This window comes from Balaenoptera physalus (assembly GCF_965194825.1).
Source record: "Balaenoptera physalus genome assembly, chromosome: 6".
Classification (NCBI taxonomy): domain Eukaryota; kingdom Metazoa; phylum Chordata; class Mammalia; order Artiodactyla; family Balaenopteridae; genus Balaenoptera; species Balaenoptera physalus.
The window spans coordinates 1,144,142-1,169,178 of record NC_138885.1 but is presented as its reverse complement, the minus strand read 5'-3'; the positions used below and the strand labels follow the sequence as shown (position 1 = coordinate 1,169,178).

The 25,037-nt window shown below is 53.9% G+C and overlaps 1 long non-coding RNA gene across 2 annotated transcripts; it reads left to right on the top strand.

The window, feature by feature from the left end:
• Positions 1–25,037, top strand: LOC309662839. 2 transcript variants are annotated; one of them, XR_014265010.1, is made up of 4 exons: positions 1–2,056; positions 22,682–22,848; positions 24,001–24,099; positions 24,519–25,037. It is a non-coding gene; the product is annotated as an uncharacterized lncRNA (long non-coding RNA). The 2 variants fall into 2 exon arrangements; XR_014265011.1 differs by having other exon boundaries at positions 1–2,084.

The following is a 25,037-nucleotide window of genomic DNA, read 5'->3' as shown; positions in this document are numbered from 1 at the left end:
CTGTTCAGGAGACTTTGACCTCGCACCCAGGGATAGTGAGTCAGAAGAGCTGCTTCAGCAGCCTGGTCCTGGTCCCTCCTCTGGCCAGACACAGCGCTGGACGCCAGGAGGACGGAGAAATGAAGCAGACAGCAGTCCAGCTCCCAAGGAGCTCCTGCCTTTAAGAGAGACTGTCAGATCTAAGCTGTTCAGGGTTTTGTGGGGGAGGGGCAGGCGGCAGGGCTGGGGCAGGGCCTGCCTTTCCCGGTGAAAGGCTGAGGATGCGTCTGCTCATGAGATGGTCCAGGCCCGCCCTCCGTTTGCTCCGTTTGCTCCGTGGCTTGGGAAAGGGACACAGCATCTCTGGGCTGGGAGCGTCCCTCCTGCAGAAGGACACGGTTTGGCAGCAGATGCCACCGGAAGAGCTGGGGCTCCTGCACTGAGGGGGAGTTGGTCCCCTTGGCAGCCCAGCCATAACGCAGGCAGACGAGGAACTCTGTCCTTGTGCTGGAGCATCTCCCAGCTTGCTGGAGTTTCCCCTCCAACGGGGAAGGGGGCCCAGTGTGGCCCTGTGTCCCCCTCTCCAGCTCGGGACTGGAGGCCTGTAAACTTCCAGCTTCCTTCACCACCTGCTCGGCACCCTCTCTCCACCAGAAACAGGACCCAGTGCTTCTCCCACAGGAAAGGGGCTGTGGTTTCCAAGTCACTTTACCAACACCGAGGACGCTGGGTGTAGAGGGAGGAGCCAAGGGGTGAATGAGGAGGGGAAGCCCACTGGCCTCGGGCCTGGCTCAGACCCAGCATGTTTGCTTCCTGTGTTCGCTGGTCCGAGCAAGCCTCCGGCCGGCCTGGATCAAGGGCTGGGCAGCAGACACGTCTCTCCCACCCCCTGCGGGAAGGTGCTGCAGCCTCATTGCATGCACTTGGAGACAGGACGGAAGAAAGCTTTCGCCTGCTGTTTGCGATCTACCTGTGGTCACAGGGCTCTGGGCCAACACCCACCCTTGCTCCCGTGTGCCCAGAGGGTCAGGAGCCAGAGGTGCTACATGTGGGGTGGAGGGTCGGGTGGTCTGTGCCAGGTCCTGGTGGCCCCAATCCACACTTTCCCAGACTGGGGTCAGCAGCTTCTTCTCGAGGATTAAGACATGGTGTGTTTTCATGTTCACTTTAATCTAAAAATGCATGTAAACGTGTTCTGAGCCATCTGCATGGCCCTGAGTCCCACCAGGAATTTCACTGTACTCAGGTCTGTGTTTCTTCCCCATCCGTGGTGCTGGGGGCCAAGCAGCAACATGGTGATGGCACTGGGGGACTGAAGGAAGGGATAGCCTGATGCCATCGGGGCACAGGGCACGCACGTGGCATCTCGGGCATTCAGAAAGATGAGAGCAGAGGGAAACTGAGTTCTGATGTGGCCGAGGTGACCTGGGGGAACATTCTCCCAGCAGCTGGAAGAGTTTCCCGTCATCAGTGGCGATTTCACATCTGCCGACGACATCACTTGCTGTCTTGAAGTCGTGCTGGGGGCAACGAGGCTGGGAGCAAACTCTGGGTGGGCAGTGAAGGTACCTGCTGGGGTGGAATCAATCTGTGAAGGAGGTTGAAAGTGGTGGGTGGGTCTCCAGAACATCTGAGTCCCCAACAGCCTGACCAGATGAGGACTTTGTTACTAACAACAGCCACCTTTGCCTGGTCCTGGGTGCCAGGCCACCACTGTTTAACCAACAACCCAGTGGAGGAAGTATTGCTATTTCCACTTAGCAGATGACGACTGGTTCAGAGAGGTTAAGTAAGCTGCTCAGAGCTGCACAGCATTCCAACCAGCCCTGTCCTCCTCTGCAGCCAGGACCGTTCCAGCCCCGCCTCGGCCTTCTCCTCTAGTCTTGGGGAGGGCGGCCCCACTCCTGAGACTTCTCAGGGTCAGGTGAGAAACAAATGCATTTGCCCCACCTTGACCTTTGCCAGCCTGCCAGGCAACCCAGTTCATAATTAGGTAATTAAGTCTTTGAGTAAACACTGGAGAAGTCCAACCTGTTTTTGTCTTGCTTCAGGAAAACAAAGTCCCAGGAGCTTTCCAGTAAGTTCAGAGAGTTTCTGGCTTGGCGGTGAGTAAACAGGGACAAGCGGCTTCGGTCCTGTACCCCGCCGCCCCCCACCCCGCCTTCCGCCCAGTGCGCTGTCTGTTCTCCAGGGCGCGTGAGCCGCGCATGGTGAGGGCAGCTGGCTCCCTGGGGTCTGGTGTTTCTGGGAGTCCCCAGGCCAGGACGCCAGGATTTAGGAACGTCCGTGAGGGTGCGTGTGACCCTTCAGGCCGGGGCCCGCTGGCCAGCGTGGGGCTGGGGACAGGCAAGGCCTGGGGCTTTGTGAGTTTCTGGATCCCCAGTGATGAGCACATGGTCAGAGAAGGGTTTCTTGAGCAAAGTGTGTTGAAGATGCTTCACACTGAGCACCGTCCAGGGCTGTGAAAACCCTCCTGGGCTAAGACCTCGGACAGAAGAGATAGGGGCCCCTTCGGAGACCCTCCTCATCTGACATCATTTCTCTTCATCGGAGACAGAGTCTGCCGCACCCCACGGAGTGCTGCTAAAGGGGGTCTGGGCACAGAGTGGCCAGGGCAGACAAGAGGGGGCGGGCATGAGAACACCAGGGCCTGGCGCAGGAGGAGGGGGCAGCAGGGGGGCCAGTGTCACCCACCCCCCAGGACCGTTCAAGGCTGGCACTGCAGGGAGCTCTCAGCCCGCAGGTTCATTCCAGGGCCGCGCTGGAGACATTGTAAGGGTCCGCTGAGAGCAGATCGGGGCAGGCTATGGAGGGTCCGCTGAGAGCAGATCAGGGCAGGCTATGGAGGGTCCATCTCAGCCCACAGGTTCGTTCCAGGGCTGCGTTGGAGACATCGTAAGGGTCCGCTGAGAGCAGATCAGGGCAGGCTACGGAGGGTCCATCTCAGCCCGCAGGTTCATTCCAGGGCCGCGCTGGTGACATCGTAAGGGTCCGCTGAGAGCAGATTGGGCATTGTAAGGGTCCGCTGAGAGCAGATCGGGGCAGGCTATGGAGGGTCTGCTGAGAGCAGATCGGGGCAGGCTGTGGCATGGCCACCTCCCCCGTCTTCACCCCTCTGATGCTGCACGAGGGGCTTCTGGGCCCTACGGGGGTCTGTGCTTGCTGTCCCTCCCCTGGGGCACTTGCCACCCCAGGTTAAAATTGTCTACAGACTTACCTGTTTTCCCACCAGACTGTGGGCATCTTGAGGGCAAGCCCACGTGTGAAGTGGCCCTAAATCCTCACCATCAGGCCTGGCACCTGGAACGCAGGAGGGTCTTGGGATGCTCTGTGTGCGAACGTGTGAACATTGATGAAGGCATCTGTGCAAAGAGGGTGGGAGCAGCACCGACAGATGAATGGATGAGCTGTGGTACAAATGTACTGTGGAATATTACTCAGCCATTAAAAAAATGAAATAATGCCATTTGCAGCAACATGGGTGGACCTAGAGATTATCATACTAAGTGAAGTAAGTCAGACAGAGAAAGACAAATCCCATATGATAGCACTTATATGTGGAATCTAAAAAACGATACAAAAGAACTTATTTACAAAACAGAAACAGACTCACAGACATAGAAAACAAACTTATGGTTACCGAAGGGGCAAGGGGGGAGGGATAAATTAGGCCATGTGATTTCACTGTGGCTAGTGGATATTAGTGGAAGTGTGCAAATTCGGATGTGTTCTCATAGGGAAGGGGCAAACTCTTCTGTCAGTTCTTGCTTTATGAGAAAGGGGCTGGATGAAATGCAGTGTGATAGCTGGAGCTCCAGCAGCCATATTGGATCATGAGAATCACTTTGAAGATGGAAATCACACATGGTGGAGCAACGTTGGTCTGTGAGACCAGGGGGCACCACACAGGCCCTGGGCTGACTCCTTCTGGACTTCAAGAACATGAGGGAGAAAGAAGCTATCTTGTTTGAGCCCTTGCTACTCAAAGTGTGTTCCAAGGACCAGCAGCATTGGCATCTCCTGGGAGCTTGTTAGAAATGTATAATCTTGTGTCCCACCCAGAACCGCTGAATCAACACCACAGGTTAATAAGATCCCTGAGTGATTTGTACGCCATTTAAAGTTTGAGAAACACTGGTGTAAGCCACTTTTATTGGCTGAACCTAATTCTGACTGGTCATGGCTGCGATGGCCTTGCTGATGGCCTTGTTTGAGTTCCCCATTATTTAAGGGTATTGAGGCAATGGCTTCTGGGAAAGCCACCCATGACTAATGGGGACCTGTTCTCATCCTGATGTTGCTGGGAGAGCTCTGTGTGAAGAGTGGGCCTGTCCAGAGTACCGGGAAAGATCAGAACTCCCAAGCCTGTGTGTGCATGTCTGTGCATATGCGTGTGCGTAGCTGTGAGTGGCCCCGTGTGCTTGCCTGTGTTTGCAGAGACGCTGGCGGGGCCAATGGACTGTGCTTTCCCACTAGTTGTTGTTGCATCTGTCAGGAAAACAGAGGCAGACAAGAGCAGGGGTACATCCAGCCTATGGAGACATGATTAAAATCAGAGTGGCCCTGGGAATTCCCTTGCGGTCCAGTGGTTAGGACTCTGGGCTTCCACTGCAGAGGGCAAGGGCTCGATCCCTGGTCGGGGAACTAAGATCCCACAAGCCACGTGGCATGGCCAAAGCCAAAAAATAAATAAATAAATACATAAATATGAAAATAAAATAAAAAAATAAAACCAGATAGGCCCTGTGGTATGTGCCTAAATGCAACCATTCTGGGAATCAGGCACCTGGGAAGGTGCCATCGTGACAAACAGACCTGGGGTCCCAGGAAGAGAAGAAGCCAGCCTGTCCTGAGGATGGAAGCCATGTGGGCTGAGGGCTGATGCCTGAGGCTCCCTTGTCCCCAGGCGTGGGACCAGCCACCTGCCTGCACAGACCGTGGGCGGTGGCATCCAGGTGGAGGGGGCTGACGTCAGGGCGAAGGTCCAGAGCACGGTTCATGAGGCCTGGCCCATGTTTCCCCTGTCACTCCGTGTCGTCTACAGCTTTCTTGCCTCTCCCTGGTCCCCCTCGGAAGAATTCCTTCACGCCTGAGAGCCAGGAGAGCGTCCAGTTCCGAGAAATGGGGGAGGTTTATTTTCTTGCTGCTGGAGGCTGTGCCCTGCCGTCACCTGCCCTCTCTAGGAAGGGAGGGCAGCAGCTGGGGAAGCAGAGGCAACATCACCTGACAGGCATCACTGCCGTGCCCGCCACCTGGCGGGGGTTCGTGAGCCAGTGTGCACTCTTTGCTGGACAAACATCCCCTGGACTCTGGCCCAGAAAAACACCGTGAAGCCAGGTGGGGAAGGCCCGCTGGCATCTGGACACCCTCCTGGGCAGGAAGGGAGTCAGACCTGTCAACAGTTACAAGAGTTTTCTGCTATAGAGGAAGTCGCTGTGTGACTTCGGGCAATGCACTTAACCTCTCTGTGCCTTGATGTCCTTATCCCGAAGATGAAGATGCTAATGCCTCTTTATAGAGTTAGGAGGAGGATAACATGAGTTAATATCTGATACCCTTATTACGCTCACATCAGGGTCTGGGAGAGACCAGAGGAGGGGCCCCCCCCATGCCGTGTGGTGAGGGGCACAGGGGAGGTGGTGCTTCACAGAGAGGCTGAGGATAAGTTGGGGTTTGCCCGGCAGAGAAGGGGGAGGAGCATTTTGGACAGTACCGGCCAAGGCACCAAAGAAGAAAGCTGTGGAGGGGGAAGGGTTCAGTCGAGGCTGGAAGGGGTGGAGGGGGAGGCTGCAGCGGTGGGCGGGGCCTCGTCCGGAGCCTCCCAGACACGCAGGCCCACCCGGGAGCCCTCCGGCACCCCACCCGCACGAGCGCTCGGCTGGGACCATTCCCTGGTCCGGGCTGCTCGCTCCTGTGTTTTCTCAGGAAGCTCCTGAGGGCGCAGTCCTGCTGGCCCCTTGTGGTCGCATCCTCGGCCGCAGCCCGGGGCCTGGATGCAGGAGACCTCCCTGGAGTATCGGCCAGCACATCCGTGAGTCTCATCCTGGGTACCGCCGTCCCCGGCCTGCTCCCCAAGTCACCCTGAAACTCATCCTTCTTCGGGGCTCGTTGCCCCTTGCATGAAGCCTTCGAGAAGACAGCTCCAGGCTCCCTGTTTGATCCCCCCCCCTCTCCTGTACGCACTCGGAGCCTGGGCGTGGCCTGGGCCGGCCTAGAGCCCCCGCTTGTGTGCGTCCTGCGGGGAGCGGAGGGCTGGGCCCGGAATGGGGCAGCCCTGCACCTCCATCCCACGCACAGCTTCAAGACAGGAAGTGACGGGAACCGCTGAGGACCACGTCTGACTGTCGCTGCAGCCCAACAGGCAGGCCAGCGTCCCTGCGCTGAAACGCGCGAAGCCGGGTTCCCACCCTCGGGCCTAGACTACAGGTGGCTGTGACCGCAGTGCCCGCGCTGACTGCTGGGCCCTACGTTTAGGGCCATCGGGCCCTGCAGCCTGGCCGGGTGCCAGAAGGAACGAGCGGAATCCTCCCAAGCCACCAGCCTCTGGCCTCGTCCTCTGCTTCCTAGGGAAAGTGCTAGGCTTGGTTTTCTCAAACCCAGCTCTGACGGACAGACGGACGACAAAGAGGACAAGGCTTAAAGAAGCAAGCCCTGGGCTGCAGACAGCGGTCCCGAAGGGCTAATTTGCTGGCCTGTGATGGACAGGTGCGCTTCGCGGTGAGCGCCGGGTGGTCCCAGGGCAGGGCTTCGCCATCTGGTCGCTGTCAGTGGGGTGGGAGTGCTGTCACTGAGCTCTGAGCCAGCATCCAGCATCTCCTCCTTTTCCTCTCTGCACCGGCCGCAGGCCTGGGGTCACAGCCAAGGCTAACAGGAGGGAATTGGGGCCTGCAGGTTTCCCTCTACAGAGGGCTTGTGGGAAACAGCGACCACCTGGGCGGGGCCGTGTTCCAGATCGCCGAGGGGGGAGTTACAAGGAAGAGGGTCGGTTTAGAGAGGTTTAACTCTACAACGCATGGCTGTCCGCGAGCAAGTTTTGTTGAATCTTTAACCACGTGGCAAGCGGATTGAGCAACTTTTGGTTAGTAGAAGGTTCTGGTTTCAACCTCCCATCCCAAACTCAATACATCTTACTTTGCTCCCCGCTCAGACTTGACGTCATAGCAGGGACGCCCCAAAAGGGGTCTCTTCTGAGACATACACTCCCTCTCGCCTCACCCCAGCCTGGCTTCTGGACGTGGCCACCCTCAGGGTGAGGCCAGGAGAGGAGGACGAGGGAAGTTGTCCCTGGTTTCTGCAGCTGGCAGGGAGCTGACGTGGCGGTCACACACCCAGTGCGAGGGTGTTTCCCGAGGACCGTTTCCCCTTCACGCGGACCCCTCCCTTATTACAGGACTTGGTCCCGAGATCAGGGAGGCCCGGAAATGCCATGATCTGCCACCTGCAAGGTGAGGGACCAGAGAGTGGAGTTCAGCCCGAGTTGGAAGGACTGCGGGCCAGGGGCGCCCGCGGTGGAGCTCGCCGTCTGAGGCTGAAGCCCTGTGAACCTGTTACGGGGGGTGAGGTGCTGATGCTGTAAGGCCAGGGTCCACGGCCCTGAGAACCCAGGGAGCCGATGTGGAGGGCAGGAGAAGATGGTCCCAGCTCAAGCAGAAAGAGCAGATTCACCCGTCCCCCATCTTTGTGTTCTATGCAGGCCCTCCGCAGATCAGGTGATGCCCACCCACGTGGGTGAGAGTGGTCTTCACTGGGTCAACTGATTCAAATGCTAATCTCTTCTAGAAACACCCTCCCAGACACACCCAGAAATAATGTTTTTAATAGCTCTCTGGGCATCCCTTAGTGCAGTCAAATTGAAGTGTAAAATCAACCGTGGCAGGAGGCCATCCTTTTCTCCATGGGGAGGGGAGGGAAGAACATTCCATCACAAAACCCTTTCCTCCCACCAAATCCACAAGCCTCGCGTCCGCTCCCCTCCCCCGGCCCGGCCCTCTCCATAGGACTGGGCTGAGCAGGGGCTGGCACTTGACTGGAGCAGGCCTAGGCCTTGGGCCTCCCCATTAACCCTGGCAGCAGGGGTCTGGCCACTGCTCTTGGCTGCTCTCTTGAAGTCGTGGGGTGGGCCCTGGGCCCCCACCCCTGAGCCACAGGAAATGTCCCCTTGGCCATAGTACTCACCAGAGTTGCCCAGCGGCTGAGCAAGAAGCCACAGAAAGGACTGTGGACAGTTGATTTTGCATTATACCCGGGGAAGCAAACTTTTCAAAGAACTTTCACAAACCCTTTCTCTTTTGATCTTCCTAATAGCCTGGTGAGATAAAGCATAGTAGATAGCACCAGTCATTTGTAGATTTAAGCAGTTAATTAGCATGTCTGCACTTCAGTTCCCTCATCTGGAATATTGGGGATGATTGAATCTACCTCACAGGGCCGCAGAGAGCATTAAGTTTAAAAAGTATTCGAAGTGCTTAGCTTGAATCCTCCAAACGCACAGTCTAGAGCTGGGCAGGCCTGGGTAGGAGACAGCCAAAGAGGCGGGGGAGCAGGAAGGGGTGGCCAGGGGCAGGGTGGGCTCAATCCTACCCTGTTGGGGCTTCCCTGGTGGCGCAGTGGTTGAGAATCCGCCTGCCAATTCAGGGGACACGGGTTCGAGCCTCGGTCCGGGAAGATCCCACAGGCTGCGGAGCAACTGAGCCCATGCGCCACAACTACTGAGCCTGTGCTCTAGAGCCCGCGAGCCACGGCTGCCGAGCCCGCACGCCTAGAGCCTGTGCTCCGCGGCAAGAGAAGCCACCGCAATGAGAAGCCCGTGCACCCCAGCAGAGAGTAGCGCCCGCTCGCCGCAACTAGAGAAAGCCCGTGCATCAACAAAGACCCAACGCAGCCAAAAATAAAATAAATTTTAAAATCCTGCACTGTTACTTAGCAGCTGTATGCTCTCAGTCAAGTCGCTTACATCCTTGAGATATTTGTTTCCACTTCTGCAAAGTGGGCATACCAGCAGCACTGACCTCAAACCTGCATCCCCGTCACTTTACCCGTGTCACCAAAGGAGAATGCCATCCACCAGCTGCTCTTGACAAAACCAGGGAATCATCTCTGAAATCTCCTCTTCCTCAGACTCCAGGGCACACTATCAGTGTGTTTTGTGGGCTCTGTTTCTAAGCACCTATCAAGCCTTGGGCTTTACATCGGGGGTACCCCAGGGCCTTCCCGGAGATGCGGGTCCAATGTGCGTCCCAAGCAGCTGAAAGCAGCTCTCTTCTCTGGCTGGTGACAGAAGCCTGAACTCAGTGGTGGCCACCATCGAAACGCCAGAAGCTCCCAGTAAAATTCTGAAGTGAGTCTGTTACACAGGAACCCTCCCTTAATTTTGTTCTCTAAGAGGCACCTCTTAGACCAGAAACACATTGGTGAGGGGCATGCTAGCATCTTTGGAAAGTGCTGTGATGCTTGTTTTCTGAAGACCAGGGATGCGGTCAGAGATGGTGTGGCTGAACAGGCACTGACTTCAAGGATGGAGGAGCCTGCGGGGCAGAGGCCGGGCAGTGGCACTGGACCATCAGAGGCAATGGGCGTGGTCGCCCTTGGAGAGGGTGGGGCTGGCATGATGGTCGTCTGACCTGCAGGGATCTTGGTTGTGGCTTTGATTTCAGGGACCTTAGGCTGAAAAGACGGGTAGTCTGCTAACAGCCTCTCGGACCTGGCTTGGGCCATCAGGACAGAGAGACATGGCCTCTTAACCGATCAATCCCTAGACCTGATTCAATGCACAGACCCAGAATCAACAGAAAGAATCCATCACCCTTAAAGCAGGACCTTGCAGGAATGTGAATCTGCCTCCTGACCTCCCACAAAGTGACTCAGGTCATTGGCCGGGTAATTCTGCACTGGAGAAATGGCTATTGAACATTGGCTCTGAGCTGAGACTGATCCCCGGAAACTCAAAACATCACTGTGGCCTACCAGCTAGAGGGTTTTGCGGCTAAGGTGATAATTGGAGTTTTGACTCAAGTCCACCTCAGTGAAGGCAATGGGAACCAGAATCTACCCCATGTTTATTTGCCAAGGTTTTGAGTGACTAATTTGATTGGACATGCTTGGGAATTGACAGAATCTCCACACGGACTCCTTGGTTTGTGGAATAGTGACAATTATAGTAGGGAAGGGCCATGGGGAAGCTTCCAGAATTCCACCTCCCTATCAAAGCTATCAGCCCATACAATGCCACATCCTTGAAGAATTTCAGATATTTGTGCCAACGTGGAACATTTGAGAAAAATTCAGTGAAGTGATTTCAATTACACTCTCATACAGCTTGCCTGTTTAGTTGGTACGGAACACAGCTCCGTCTTGGAGAATACAGATCATGTAAGCTTACTCAAGTGGTCATTTCAATTTCAGCTGTTATTTTAGATGAGCTATCTTGACAGGCATCAGAGCTGGTAAACCTTTTCCTTTTTGCAGTCCCTCTGAGCATAAAGGCATCAGGAATTCAGTAGAGTTCACCTGAAAAGGATCACGGTGCATCTTCACCATCTGCTGTCTGGATTACATCAGTCTCCTGGCTCTGTGGTACAATTCACTCTAATGCTCTCATCACCCCACACGATATAACGCTAGTGTACTGCTTTGCTGACCTCAAGCCCACAGGTCACGGGGGGTAGAAAGTAACAGGTACTTAAATGCTTTTGCAAGACTTACAAGCGCTACAGGATCAGCAATAAATCCCGTTAAAATTCAGGCTACCTCACTGAAGTTTCTGGATTCTGGTGGTCTTGGACATATTGAGATACTCCCTCCAAAGTGAAGGAGAAATTGATTCACTATATCCTCTACTACAAAGAAGGAGGCATGATGCTTTGTGAACTCCTTTGGGCTTTGGAAGGAACATGGAAAGAACCAAATGTTATGTTTGGTTGTGCTCTTCTGATTCATTTACTGAGTGAGCTGTAAGGCTCCCAGTTCTGGGTGGGGCTCAGAGCAAGAGAAGCCTCTTAAGCTGGTCCAGGCTCTAATGGAAGCAGCTCTGTACTTTGGGCCTAATAACCCAATAGATCCAATGGTGCCAAGTTGCTTTAGTAGATCATTGATTGGAGAATCGTCAGAAACCCTAAGATTTTGGAACAAGGCTATGATCTGTTTAGCAAGCAACTCTTCTCGTTTTGACAAGGAGCCCTTGGCGTTACCCTGGGCCTGGTAGAGAAATGGTACACCCGACTGAAAGATGTCAGAAGGTCATGCAGCTTGTGCTTCCCTGGTTAGCTGGGTGTTATCTGCTCCACCAAGCCATAAAATTGAGCATGGCCTGCAAATTCCATCACTTCTTTAAAGGGGTATAGACAATGAAGTATCACGTCACACTGGTCAGAATGCCCATCGTCAAAAAGTCCACAAACAACAAGTGCTGGAGAGGGTGTGGAGAAAAGGGAACCCTCCTACACTGTTGGTGGGAATGTAAATTGGTGAAGCCACTATGGAGAACAGTAGGAGGTTCCTTAAAAAGCTAAAAATAGAGCTCCTATATGACCCAGCAATGCCACTCCTGGGCATATATCTGGAGAAAACTATAATCTGAAAAGATAACATGCACCCCAATGTTCATTGCAGCACTATTTACAATAGCCAAGACATGGAAGCAACTTAAATGTCCATCAGCGGAGGAATGGATAAAGAAGATGTGGTACATATATTACAACAGAATACTACTCAGCCATAAAAAAGAATGAAATAATGCCATTTGCAGAAGCATGAATGGATAGAGATAATCATACTAAGTCAGAAAGAGACAAATACCATATGATATCACTTACATGTGGAATCTAATTTTAAAAAATGATACAAATGAACTTATTTACAAAATAGAAGCAGACTTACAGATATCAAAAACAAACTTTATGGTTACGAAAGGGTAAATGTGGGTTGGGGGGCAGGGACAAATCAGGACCTTGGGATGAACATACACCTACTACTATATATAAGACAGATAACCAACAAGGACCAACTGTATAGCACAGGGAACTCTACTCAATATTCTGTGATAACCTTTATGAGGAAAGAACCTAAAAGAGAATGAATTTGTTTATATGTATAACTGAATCACTTTGCTGTACACCTGAAACCAACACAACATTGTAAACCAATGATACTCCAATAAAATTTTTTTTAAAGGGGGGTATAGACCAGACGGGTCCACGCAATTCCTGAAGATCAGTGGTGTACCTAGTGTATTTGATACCCAGAGTCAGAGGTGTACTGGTATGTATTTAACAACCAACTCTCTTGGCGGCGTGGGGGGAGCCCTGATTTATCGTGTTTGCATTTCCCTGGTGTAAATACTACCACTGTGGCTGATTTCAAGCTACCAACAGGATGTCACTGAACACAGAGCAGGAAAGAGGTTTCACTGTTGGCTCCCATGAGCCAACACGAGCTGGCCCAGCAGCCTGCCACTCAGAGTGGATCCTTCTTTCAAATCCCCTTCCTCTATGCAATAAGATTATTTTCAGAAAATAATCAGGAAATGAAATGAATAATAACGGCCAGAAAGGAAGCACAGACAGTGAAACAAATTTTTCTTGTAATCATGCTGGTAAATATTTTTTAAAAAAAAAATAAAATTAATTTACAGTGCAAAAAGAGGAGAAAATGATAGGACATATGGTTTCTGGGTCAGAATTTAAGGAGCTTAGAAGTGCCCACTTCATTCTAATAAGTAAAAAGGCTGAACACACTAAAAAATCAACTACAAATTGCAGGGAGACCCACTCAGGGGGAGGTGGCGGTGGGGAGCACATTTCTGTGAGTTTTTCCTCCAGAGTTCCACCAGGTCCTCAGAGAAAAACCCTTTCCTGCTTCCAGCAGGGGGAAGGGAAAAGAACCATTTTGAAATACTCTAGAGCATTCTGGTTTTCTTTTTTTAAAAAAATTTTATCTTACGTTGGAGTATCGTTGATGAACACTGTTGTGTTAGTTACAGGTGTACAGCAAAGTGAACCAGTCATACGTACGCAAGTATCTATTCTTTTCCCATTTAGGTCATTACAGAATATTGAGTAGAGTTCCCTGTGCTGTACAGTAGGTCCTTGTTGGTTATCCATTTTATTTTTTTAATAATATTTATTTATTTATTTTGGCTGTGCCGGGTCTTAGTTGCGGCACGCGGGATCTTTGTTGCGGCACGCAGACTTTTTAGTTGCAGCAGGCATATGGGATCTAGTTCCTCGACCAGGGATGGAACCCAGGCCCCCTGCGTTCTCAGTGTGGAGTCAACCCACTGGATCACCAGGGAAGGCCCCTGGTTATCTATTTTAAACACAGCAGTGTGTGCGTGTCAATCCCAGACCCCCAAACTCCCAAGAGCCCCCCACCCTTGTTCTTCTCAATAAGACCTGCCCTCAGGAGAGACTATTTTACCACAGCCTAAGCTTCTGCAGTTTTCTCAGCACCTAACAGATGTGGGAGACAGGAAAGGAGTAGAAAAGTAACGGATTCATACTTTTAAGTCACATCAGTGAATTTTCTTTTTTTTAAATTAATTTTATTGAAGTATAGTTGATTTACAGTGTTGTGTTACTTTCTGCTGTACAGAAAAGTGATTCAGTTATATATATATATATATATATATATATGTATGTGTATATATATATATATATATATATATACACATACATATACACATTCTTTTTCATATTCTTTTCCATTATGGTTTATCACAGAATATTGAATATAGTTCCCTGTGCTACAGAGTAGGACCTTGTTTATCCATTCTCTATATAATAGTTTGCATCTGCTAACCCCAAACTCCCACATCAGTGGGTTTTCTATTTTTTTGAAAAAGGGAAAATACTTTTATCTAAATATTGGTCAGTCACAGTAGTGAAGAACATTACAGTTTCTGATTTTGAGCCTTAGCTTCTGCAAGTTCGTCAATGATTTCATCAGAATTGACTTTCTTTGAACATTAATGTTCAGTGGACAGTATGGTGAGATTTGACAATCTTTGTTCATAGTTGATCAAAGAACACTTTTTGCTCATCTTAACTCCAAAAACTGTCTTACACGTGAAGCAACATATATACAGATCATTTTTTTTTTTTAATTTATTTATTTTTGGCTGTGTTGGGTCTTCGTTTCTGTGCGAGGGCTTTCTCTAGTTGTGGCAAGCGGGGGCCACTCTTCATCGTGGTGCGTGGGCCTCTCACTATCACGGCCTCTCTTGTTGCGGAGCACAGGCTCCAGACGCGCAGGCTCAGTAATTGTGGCTCACGGGCCCAGTTGCTCCGTGGCACGTGGGATCTTCCCAGACCAGGGCTCGAACCCGTTGTCTCCTGCATTGGCAGGCAGATTCTCAACCACTGTGCCACCAGGGAAGCCCTACAGATCATTTTTGTACAAACAGTTTTAGTGGTACACAGCCACACACATTTATTTACATTTTATTTATAGCTGCTTTTATGCTGAGCAGAGTTGAGTAGTTGGGACAGATTATATTGCCTTCAAGCCTCAAATATTTATTATCTGTCCCTTTAAGAAAAAGTTGGCCAGCCCTGACCCGAAGGATTGAAAAGAAAGTGAATTGTATTATATTTAAAGTGTATAAAATTTGAATATATTTCCATCAAAAAATCTGAATTATGATAAATATAAGGACAAAAAAGTTTGTTTCATGTTTTCAGAAAAGTATTTTTTCTCTAAAAAATTCAAAAGGATCTATTACAGTTGTGTGTGTGTGTGTGTGTGTGTGTGTGTGTGTGTGTTTCATATGAAGGCCTCTGAAGCATGGAGCCCAGGGCTGTGGCCCCTCTTGCTGAGTCTAAGGCACCTGGTCTGGCAATTGTCCTATGACCCATAGGCTGTTTGTTGGCTGTCATGACTGTCATGTGGGACCCGACTGCAGGAAAAGATCGAAGAAAGGGCAGACGTTTAACCCATGCTGCCCAATCATGTTCTCTCTCTCAAAAAAAAAAAAAAAAGTTAGTTTTTTTGAAATTTAATCAAGGGACCAGAAACCAAATCAAGTTAATGACAGAGTTCTGGACGGAAGGCCATGAACTTCCACCTTTGGGGTCCTCAGAGCTGTCCCAGACATTCCTGGATTCTGTCCTTCGGGTCTTCCTTTTGGGATTTCTAGTTCCTTCCTCAGATTCCACCAGGCCTCCCAGCATCCTTCGAATGGATTCTTTTTTTCTTTTGCTGGTTTGGTCTGTGTTACTTGAAATCAAAAGAACTCTAACACATCCCATGTGAGGGATGATCTGCGTGCCCAGATTGTATGACTCAGGGATAAACCAGCCGGGTGGAGTCAGATAGAGCTGAAATTGTGTCCTGGCTGTAACCACCTACCTGTGGTGTGACCTTGAGCAAGTTACCTAACCTTTCTGAGCCTCAGCTTCTCCCTCTGTAAAACAGCACCATTCCTCTGAAGGCACCGCCAACCTGTGGAGCATCTTTGTAAGAATGAGAAAAACGCCCCTCTGGGCACAGGGCTTGACCACGCCCCCCCAGCTGGGCATTTTGGTGCAGTGCCCAGTCTGTATATCGAGGAGTGGTACCCTGGGTGCCGTGGACCCTTCATAAAGTCCACAGATCCCCTGTGCGCACTAACCAAGTCTCCCTTTTCCTCCCCGCTCCCCCCACCCTGTCTCAGCCCAAGCACAAACAGCAGAGAAACCAACACGCAAGATGTGTTAGGACAGGAGGAATGAAATAATCATGGAGAGGAACGCCACACGAAGTCTCCTAACAGCTGGGCTAGATTCCATGTCACGCTGACCCTCCTATCTGTCCGTGTGCCTTTGGGCCCTTGGGAGAAAGTGAACGGGTGCACGATGATCCTTTCAACCCTGAATGCATTCACGCGGCCAGCTTTGGTGAACACCTGTGTCCAGGCTGGTTCTGCCGGCTGGCGGGAAGCCCAGCTGCCTGAGCCCAGCCCTGCTGAGCGGTGAAAACCGGGAGCGGAGGACCAGACCAGCTTGTGGGAAACACGTCAGCATCACTGTAGTAGTAGGCTTCTGCTCTTGTGCACCTCTTCCCGCTCACAAAGCTTTCCTGATACGTGTTCTCAGCGCGTCCTCGCCCAGGTCCCGGGTAGGCGGGGTGGGGCCGCTGCTGCCATCTCATAGCGGAGTGAGCCAAGGCTCCGAGGATTAAAACCACTGTCCGCTTAATAATAATCTCTGAGTGGAGACGGCAACAATTTTGGTGGTCCCTGGGCTCAGCTTCAGATCAGAGGCTCAGAGGAGAAGCCGGCCTTCCACTGCCCCACTGGCGTCCTTGCTTCCTTCCACGTCCCTTCCAAGGGAAGAGAAGCTACTATTCTGCTCCATGGCAAAATGCACCAATGGGCAGGACCCTGGCCCTCCCTGATGTGCAGTGAATGGGGCTGCCTTCTTCCAGGGTCTTCTGTTTCTCCTGGCCCAGGAAGAGGGCCCTGGCTTATCCTGGACTGTTTTATCCCTCTGCATGCTGACTAAGAGTGTGGGTTTGGGCGTGACTGGCAAGAAAGATTCGGATTCGTGTTTAGAGGGAAATAGGAAGCCTCTCCGGCCTGAGGACCAAAATGTGCTCTCCACCCAGCTCTCTGGATCTCTGCATGGAAAGATGGAAGAGACCGGTTTTTAGTAAAGTGGCCCTTTCTCCATCTCCTGCTTGGCCTATGTTGCAGGTGGGGTCCCCGGGGAGCCCACTGCCATGGAGAGGAGGTCTGCCTGTGGGATGTTTATTGGGAGCGCTCTGGGGCTGCACCCCTATGGAGAGGAGGTCTGCCTGTGGGATGTTTATTGGGAGCGCTCTGGGGGCGCAGCCCTATGGAGAGGAGGTCTGCCTGTGGGACGTTTATTGGGAGCAATCTGGGGGCTGCACCGCTATGGAGAGGAGGTCTGCCTGTGGGACGTTTATTGGGAGCGCCCTGGGGGGTGCACCCCTATGGAGAGGAGGTCTGCCTGGGGGATGTTTATTGGGAGCGCTCTGGGGGCTGCACCCCTATGGAGAGGAGGTCTGCCTGTGGGACGTTTATTGGGAGCGCTCTGGGGGCTGCACCCCTATGGAGAGGAGGTCTGCCTGTGGGACGTTTATTGGGAGCGCTCTGGGGGCTGCACCCCTATGGAGAGGAGGTCTGCCTGTGGGATGTTTATTGGGAGCGCCCTGGGGGCTGCACCCCTATGGAGAGGAGGTCTGCCTGGGGGATGTTTACTGGGAGCGCTCTGGGGGCGCAGCCCTATGGAGAGGAGGTCTGTCTGTGGGACGTTTAGTGGGAGCGCTCTGGGGTGCACCCCTATGGAGAGGAGGTCTGCCTGTGGGACGTTTATTGGGAGCGCTCTGGGGGCTGCACCCCTATGGAGAGGAGGTCTGCCTGTGGGACGTTTATTGGGAGCGCTCTGGGGGCGCAGCCCTATGGAGAGGAGGTCTGCCTGTGGGATTTTTAGTGGGAGCGCTCTGGGGGCTGCACCCCTATGGACCGGCAGGGCAGACGCAGGGGTGGGCAGCTGCCAGGCAGCCTGCACAATGGCCTGGGCCCACCCTGAGGGGTTCCTGAGGTGCAACCCCAGTCGCTGTACCTCTGCGGCTGTCCATCACTCACGGCAGCAGTCCCGCTGAGGAAGGGGGCGTGTCCTCGGGGAGGGGATCCTGCAGCGGGTTAAGGTAGAGAGAGGTGACTGCGGGCGGGGAGGTGGGGGAGTGGTGGGGGGAGGCACTCCCAGCGGCTGCAGGAGGCCTCCCTTCCTGAAGTGGGACCTAGAGAGGCATCCGCGAAGCCACCTTGTTCTCGTGCTTCTTTGCGCATATCTCCTGAGGACCTCGGAGGAGGCGGGGTGATGGGCGGAGCCGGATCCTGCATTGCTGGGTCCTCTACCCAAACGCCAGGACGGAGCAACAGAACCTGCCCTCAACTCTGATGGGTCGCGGGCACAAGCCACGGGCAGGAGTGGTTGTTGTGAGCCCAGGGCTTCCTGGGGGATGGGGATCTCGGAAAGGCCTGGAGGGTGGTGATGAATTTGGAAGAGGAGCAGTTATTTAGGAGAAGGAGGACACGATCCGTGAGGCAGGCTGGGATGAGAGCAGTGGGTCCAGGGGCTCAGTGGGGTTCTTCCATAACAGGAAGCCGTGCCCCCTCCTCCAGGGAGGCCTCCAGCTTCTGCCACCCAGGAGGGCTCGCTGCGGGCAGCAGAGGCCTAGCTCAGGAGGAAGGCCTGGGGACGATGAAGCCGCATCCCTGCTGGAGCATCCCTGCTGGATGGGGTGCGGGAGGCCCTCCTGCCCTCCCCATAGGGAGGCCCGTTGCTGTTGTAGGGATCCGAGGGGGTGGTAGGGCCACCGCTCAGGGGTGGAGTGGGAAGGCCAGGAGGGCAGACACGGGGCGGGAGCCCAGCTGCGCTGGGGGCCGAGGGGTCCGGGAGAGCGGAGGACCGCGGGGATTCGGGGCAGCCCCACCGGCGTCGTCTAGCGCAGGTTTTTCCACAGCGGAAGGCAGATAGGGATGGCGGGGAGCGCTGATTGCCTTGGGGTCCCTCCGTGACTCAGAGCGCCCTCCAGCTCGTTGAACCGGGGCCGTGCTGTGTGCCGCTCCCCCTGCGCTCTGGCGGGTGCATAATGAAGAAGGGATTTACCCCATATGTGGCGACTCCTCCACCCTGAACTCGCCCGCAGGCGGCTTCTCTGGAGCCCGGTGATGTGCAGCGGGACCGCAGCCTTTTCCTGAGCTGCTTTACGCTCTCTCCCCACCCCTCCCCACCCATCACTCCCCTTTTATGTGTAAGGAACGGAAGTTGTTCTCTAAATGGACTCAGGCTTCGAAAGGTTCAAGTCCTGAATTCTCTGCTCGTGGGACTCCGCCTTGGCCACCTGGTCTCCTCCAGCCGGGGACCTGGCTTTGCACGCACGGATCCCAGGCCAGGGCGGAGCGGAGTTGGGGCGATCAGGACACGAGCCTCTGGTCCTTTGCTCATCACCCCCGAGGCCGGGAGCTGGCTGAGGGCCGAGGCAGCGTGGGGGAGGGGCGGAGGGCTCGAAGACCCCGCCCCTCCCCAACCCCAGTGCCTCTGCCGTCTGCGACCTCACCCATTTTGTTCATTCCTTTGGGCTAAGGCACTTCTCCCAAATCTCTAGTAGCGCTGCAAATATTTATGATCTGGGCAACCCACAACACGTTACGGTGGGTTCACTTTTCAGCTGGGAGACCATCTCGGGCAATGGGACCCAGGAGGCTAAGTTTAGATGCAAGGAGAGGAGCCCCTCTTGGGAAAGAGAGTGCGGGGGAGGGGAGGAGATGTCGGAGATTGAAAGCAAAGCTCCTGGGGCTGGGGGGTGGGGGGTTGGGCCTGGCCAGGGGAGCAGAGTGGGGGTGGGGTGTCCACCATGATTCCCCCAGGAAGAAGCTGGCTGCGAATGGTTTTGCGGCTTAGGCCGGGCGAGACTTCCAGTCTGGAGATGGCGGGGCTGGAGATCCGGAGAGAGACCCCGACTGGAGATTCAGATCCAGGGGTTGTCCGCACAGGGGTGGGATTTAAAATCCTGAGCTGGCCCTTGACGGTCCTCGAGGGGGCCCGGGATGGGGGTGGAGAGGGGCTTTGGCCGGGCCTCACAGATAGGCGTTGAGAGAGACGGAGGGCCTTGAGAGCTGACAGGGAGACACGCTGGAGTGAGCTCGAGGCAGGTTTTGTCCCTTTGGGATGATGGCTTTTCCCCAGAGTCAAGGGCTTAAGGAAAGGAGCAAAGCACAGAGCACCTATAGTGCTGCCTTCCAGACTGGTGGACCCAGAGGGGAAGGCAGGGGTTCCTGAGCAAGAGGGGAGCCCAGGGCTCATCCTTTTCACAGGTCCAGATGGGAGGGGCACACGCCCATGGCAGAGACCAAGGCTGGCCATGTTCTGGTGGCTCAGGTCCCAGCAGGCACTGGGGCAGCCCCTCGCAATGGGGTACCAAGGATGCTGGAACTGCGTCTTGCCTTATCGGTCCAAGGGAGCACACGCCCTTCAGAAGGTCAGCTGCCCAACAAGTGCAGTGCCAGCGGGCTGGGCATCTTGGGGCTCTGGGCACCCCAGAGAGAGAGACTTTGTGTCCTTTCTGCTGATGGAGCCAAGTGGGCCAAGTCCTGCCTCGGTTATCTTTGACAAGAGAAGGTGTCAACCGGGCACAAGTGACTCCCCCGCCTCTGCGGATCCTCTGCAAATACATTGCTAAAAATCAGCCACAATCTTACGTTTCAACCATGGAGTTGGTAGCTAAATTCAAAGCATCGCATCACCACCAAGAGTGCATCAGCCAGCCTTGTTCGTGAGGTTTCAGCCAACTGAAGGGACAGCCTGCTACCTTGGGAAAGAGTCTCATGAAAAGGAGGCGTTGCTGGAGGGGGCCTGAGTGGAGAGGACAACCTTGGGCGCCCTCCCAGTGCAGGACCAGCTCACCCACAGAGCATCCTGAGTGGTGTAACTGAACAGCCCAGGGCTGGGAGGATTCCTTTTTTTTTTTTTTTTTTAATTTATTTTATTGAAGTCTAGTTGATTTACAAGGTTGCGTTAATTTCTGCTGTACAGCAAAGTGACTCAGTTCTACATATATATACATTCTTTTTCATATTCTTTTCCATTATGTTTTATCACAGGATATTGAATATGGTTCCCTGTGCTGTACTGTAGGACCTTGTTGTTTATCCGTCCTATATATACTAGTTTGCATCTGCTAATCCCAAACTCCCAATACATCCCTCCCCCACCCTTCTCCCCCTTGGCAACCACAGGTCTGTTCTCTATGTCTGTGAGTCTGTTTCTGTTTCGCAGGTAAGTTTACTTGTGTCATATTTTAGATTCCACATATAAGTGATACCATATGGTATTTATCGTTCTCTTTCTGACTTGCTTCTCTTAGTATGATAATCTCTATGTCCATCCATGTTGCTGCAAATGACATCATTTTGTTCTTTTTTATGGCTGAGTAGTATTCCATTGTATATATGTACCACATCTCATTTATCCATTCATGTGTCGGTGAACATTTAGGTTGTTTCCATATCTTGGCTATTGTGAATAGTGCTGCTATGAACATAGGGGTGCATGTATCTTTTTTACTTATAATTTTGTCTGGATATATAGGTCTGGGAGGATTCTAATATCAGTTCTGTCACTCACCCAAAGTGGGACTTTGGGCAATTTATTCAATTTCCTCATCTGTCAAATGGGCATGAAAATCCCCAGGTCGCCTGCCTTACAGGGCTGTAAAGCGAATTAGATGGTCTCATGGATAAGAAACTAATCTGAAAATTAAAAAGAGCTTCAGCTTCCAGCTTTCCTCGACTCCTCCGCCTGAGTCCACCCTGAAATCTCTGAAGGCTGCAAAATCATGGCCCGAATGGGGGCTGTTCTTTTGCCTTCCTGGGCTCCTCCAAAAGGTCAAATGACACTGCAGCTGGGAATTGGGAAGAACCAGCCTTAGCTCAGCCCTGAGCTAAGAGCAGATGACAAGATGGGAAAACTGGCTCTAAAGGCATGTAAGTTCCTCCACGTGCCACCTCCCACTCAAGGGTCATTTGACTTTCCATCAACAGCGGCTAATGATGTGGGGAGATACGACCCCGGGCGGGGTGGGATGGGGGTCCATTTCTGCCCCTTCCCGTGCTGCGGAGCCTCATGGCGGGCTGAGGGCCTCCGGAGTCTCTGGGAAGCCGCCCGCCTGTAAAGGGCCGAGAAGATTCTTCGGCAGGAAGTGGATGCAGTCCCAGAGGGTGGGGTTTTTCCCTCACTGACCATCCGGGGAGGCGCCTGTCTTTCCTGGGAGCATGGGAGGTGCCCACAACTGCTTGGGCTGGGTGCTTCTGGAGAGGTGGGGGCCCCAGTTTCTGAGTCGAGGCCAACCCCATCAGCCAGAGTTCATTCCCTTCTGTAGGCGCTCCTTTGACAAAAGGTTTCTGGAGCCCAGCGCTCCACACCGGACAGCATCGGCCCAGAGGGTCGGGCATGCAGTCTGATTCACAAGCTCCCTTGTCTGTTAATTTGCAGTTCTGGCTCTGGCGGGGGTCCCCACGCAGTTGTGCTGTCACCTGGGAGCCTAGGCGGTCAAGGGCTGTGTTTCCAGTCTTCCACACACCCATCGTGCGTGGGGCCCGTGGGACTCTGTGGTTTTTAAGGCCCCCCTTGTTCTCTCTGTCCTGGAGGCCAGTCCCTTCCTCAACAGCTGTCCACCTTACTGGTACGACTTGGATATGCTGGTGTCCATGCCTCCTCCACTTGTGGTTCAAGGGTAATCCCAACTATTCTCAGCCAAACATGGTAATCCCAAGCTCCTTGTCAGTGATTGGTGTAGAGTAAGCATGTGACACAATTCTGGCCAATAGGGTGCGAGAGGAAATGAGCTGGGGGAGGAGCTTCCGGGAGAGGTTTCCCACTGACTAAAGAGAGGTGTTAGAAGAGGTGCCTTCTCTCTGCCTCCGTGGTGTCTGTGTGCGATGCCTGGAACATTGGCAGCTGTGTTGAAACCATGAGGGGAGCTAGCCTGAGGACAAAGCTCACACACTGAGGAACCGAGCTGAAACACGGAAAGAACCTGGGTCGATGTCACTGAATTGCTGAATTGATCAACCTGGTGCTGCCCTTCCTCAAGCCTTCTTGATCTGTAAAATTTTCTTCAGTGCCTTTTCTGGTTGGTTTTTCCTGCTCCTTGCAGCGGAAGCATCCTTACTGATGGGGTCCCTGTCTCCATGTGCTTACAGCCTCTTTTGACCTCTTTGGGAGCCGTAGAGATTGGAATCAAGTGGTCTCATACTCTGAAAAAACTGAGCTAAAGCTGCCGAAGTGTCCAGGCTGCATTGCTGGATTTTCCCAAAGCTGTGTGCTTTGGTGACGGGGGTACTGAGCCAGCCGAAGGCCTTCCCCAGAGGTGAGGTGAGCCCGTGTCCTCCGCACCCCTGGCCCCCAGGGCATGAGGGCTGGAGGTCTTGATGCTCATCCCTTGCGTGGGTGGGGGTCATCCCTCCGCTGCCGGCTCACACCGTGCCCCTCCCCCTCCAGGGCATCCACCCTCCAGGGGCCGCAGCTGTTGCCCACCCTCCAGAGCGCTGAGGGTCCTTGGGCTCTGCTGCCCCAGAGGAGTCTGTCCCGTCCCTGCCTTTCAGTCCGTGGCTGCTTTCACCCGAGGTCACTTCCAGCCTGGGAAGAGCAGGGCTTCCGGGAGCAGCGGGGTCAGGGCCTCAGGAACGTCTGGGCAGGAGCCCCCGGAGCTAAGCCAGACGTGGAGGGGCCTGGGGTGTGGGGGGCAGCCTGGAAGTAAGAAGAAGGCCATTTGTCAGGGCTGAGGTTCTGGGTCGGGGCCAGGCTGACAACAAAGGTGACCCCTGGTGCTGGGAGCTCCTGGGGGTGCGGGGGGAAAACCGTGTCCTTTTCATCTGAGCTGCCCTGTGCTGGAAAGTTCGGTGAGTGCTCAGGGGACGTGTGTCCAGTAGATGCAATCATTCATTCATTCAACAGAGACATTGTGCCATTTTGTGCTAAGCAAAGAGATACAGTGCTGAGTAGGACAAGCAAGGTTCCGGTCCTCTGGGTCCTACGACCAAGTTGTGTGTGTGTTGGGGGGGCGGACATAAACCAGGAACCGAATAACTGATTAAGCAGCCAGCTAACTAGCTAATAAGGAACGAGTATTTGTAGTTAGTAATGTGTGCTACAAAGCATGACAGCCTGTGTATAGTGTGGGAAGGGAATACTGGAGAAGGTGGACGGGGGTCTAGGAAGGGCCTCACCAGGGCAGAGCCGGGAGGATGAGAGGAGGCCAGCCATCAAAACTCCGCAGGAGGGGTCCTGGGGGAAGAGGCGCCAGATCAAGGACCCCGGGGTGGGGGGAGGGGACCGGACAAGTTCAAGGCCAGGTGTCTGGGAACTTCTGGGGACGCCGGTGGAGTTGAGGCTGAAGAGGATGTTGATGAGCCAGCCTCCTCAGCCCTGTGGACCACGGTCAGGGGGTCTGGAGAGACAGCTGAATGGTTCTGAGTTCCAGAATGCTTGTGTGGAGCATCTATATCCTTCTCTGCCTAAGGTTATCATTAGTCCCAGAGACCTAACCGGAAGTGCATCTACAGTCAGGGACAAAACGGCACCGATGCAGAAGAGGAGACCAGCGCAGGTCTGAGAGCAGGTAATAGCCAAGCTCTGAGGCATTTGCTTCCACACTCATGTGGACGTGACCTGTGATGTCCAGGGCTGCGGCTCTTCCTGCTTCGCCCTTCTACCCGCTCCCACCCACCCCTCACCTCAGTCTGTCGGCCAGAGCTTAGGTGGTTTTGCCCTGGAGGCCCTGCCACCCACCTCACCCCCAGTGCTCCTTCCACACGGCCCTCCTGGTGGGGGGAGATGGTGGACTCCGACCAGGGACGACACCCAGCCCCGCCGTGGGAAGCCGGGCCGAGAAAGCTTGGCCCTGGGACGTTCCTGTCCCCGTGCTCCCTCCCTCCCAGGCCCCCCACCTGCCAAGCGCATCTGTGTCTGCCCAGGCCTGGGTTCCCGGACCTTGTGCATCTGGCCTGGCTCTCTTTCTCCAAATGACCCCTGGCCCAGGTACCCTGCTTGCCTCTGCTGCTGGCTGTACCCTTCCCTCCCGAGGATGGACAAGGATGGCATTAGGAGGCTTTGGTTTGGCACCTGTTAAGGACAAGAGTTAATAAAGAAATGGAAAGAGGCCCGGAGGTGAAGGCAGGCCTGGCTGGAATCTCAGCGTTCAGGCCCGTGGGACGTGGAGCCTTCCCTGAGCGACACACCTCAGCACAGCCTGGTGTCATGAGCCCTTGGTGAACTGTGATACTGTTTTGATGTTGTGGGGTCGCTCCTTGCCTCCCCGCTTCTCTGAGTCCCTGCCCCCTCTCCTGGGATAGCCCCCCTCTTCTCCCCTCCCCCACACTGAGGGTCTCCTTGCCCCTCCCTGCTGCCTCTCAGCATGGGCCTCGGGCCCAGCGCTAGGCCAGCCCTGACAGCTATGCCTCCTACTTTGGCTCGGGGCTCCCTCCTCGCCCTGGCCAGCTCTGCAGACCCTCCCAGGCTGTGATGAGGCACGGGTGCCGTCACCTGGGTGACCCGCTG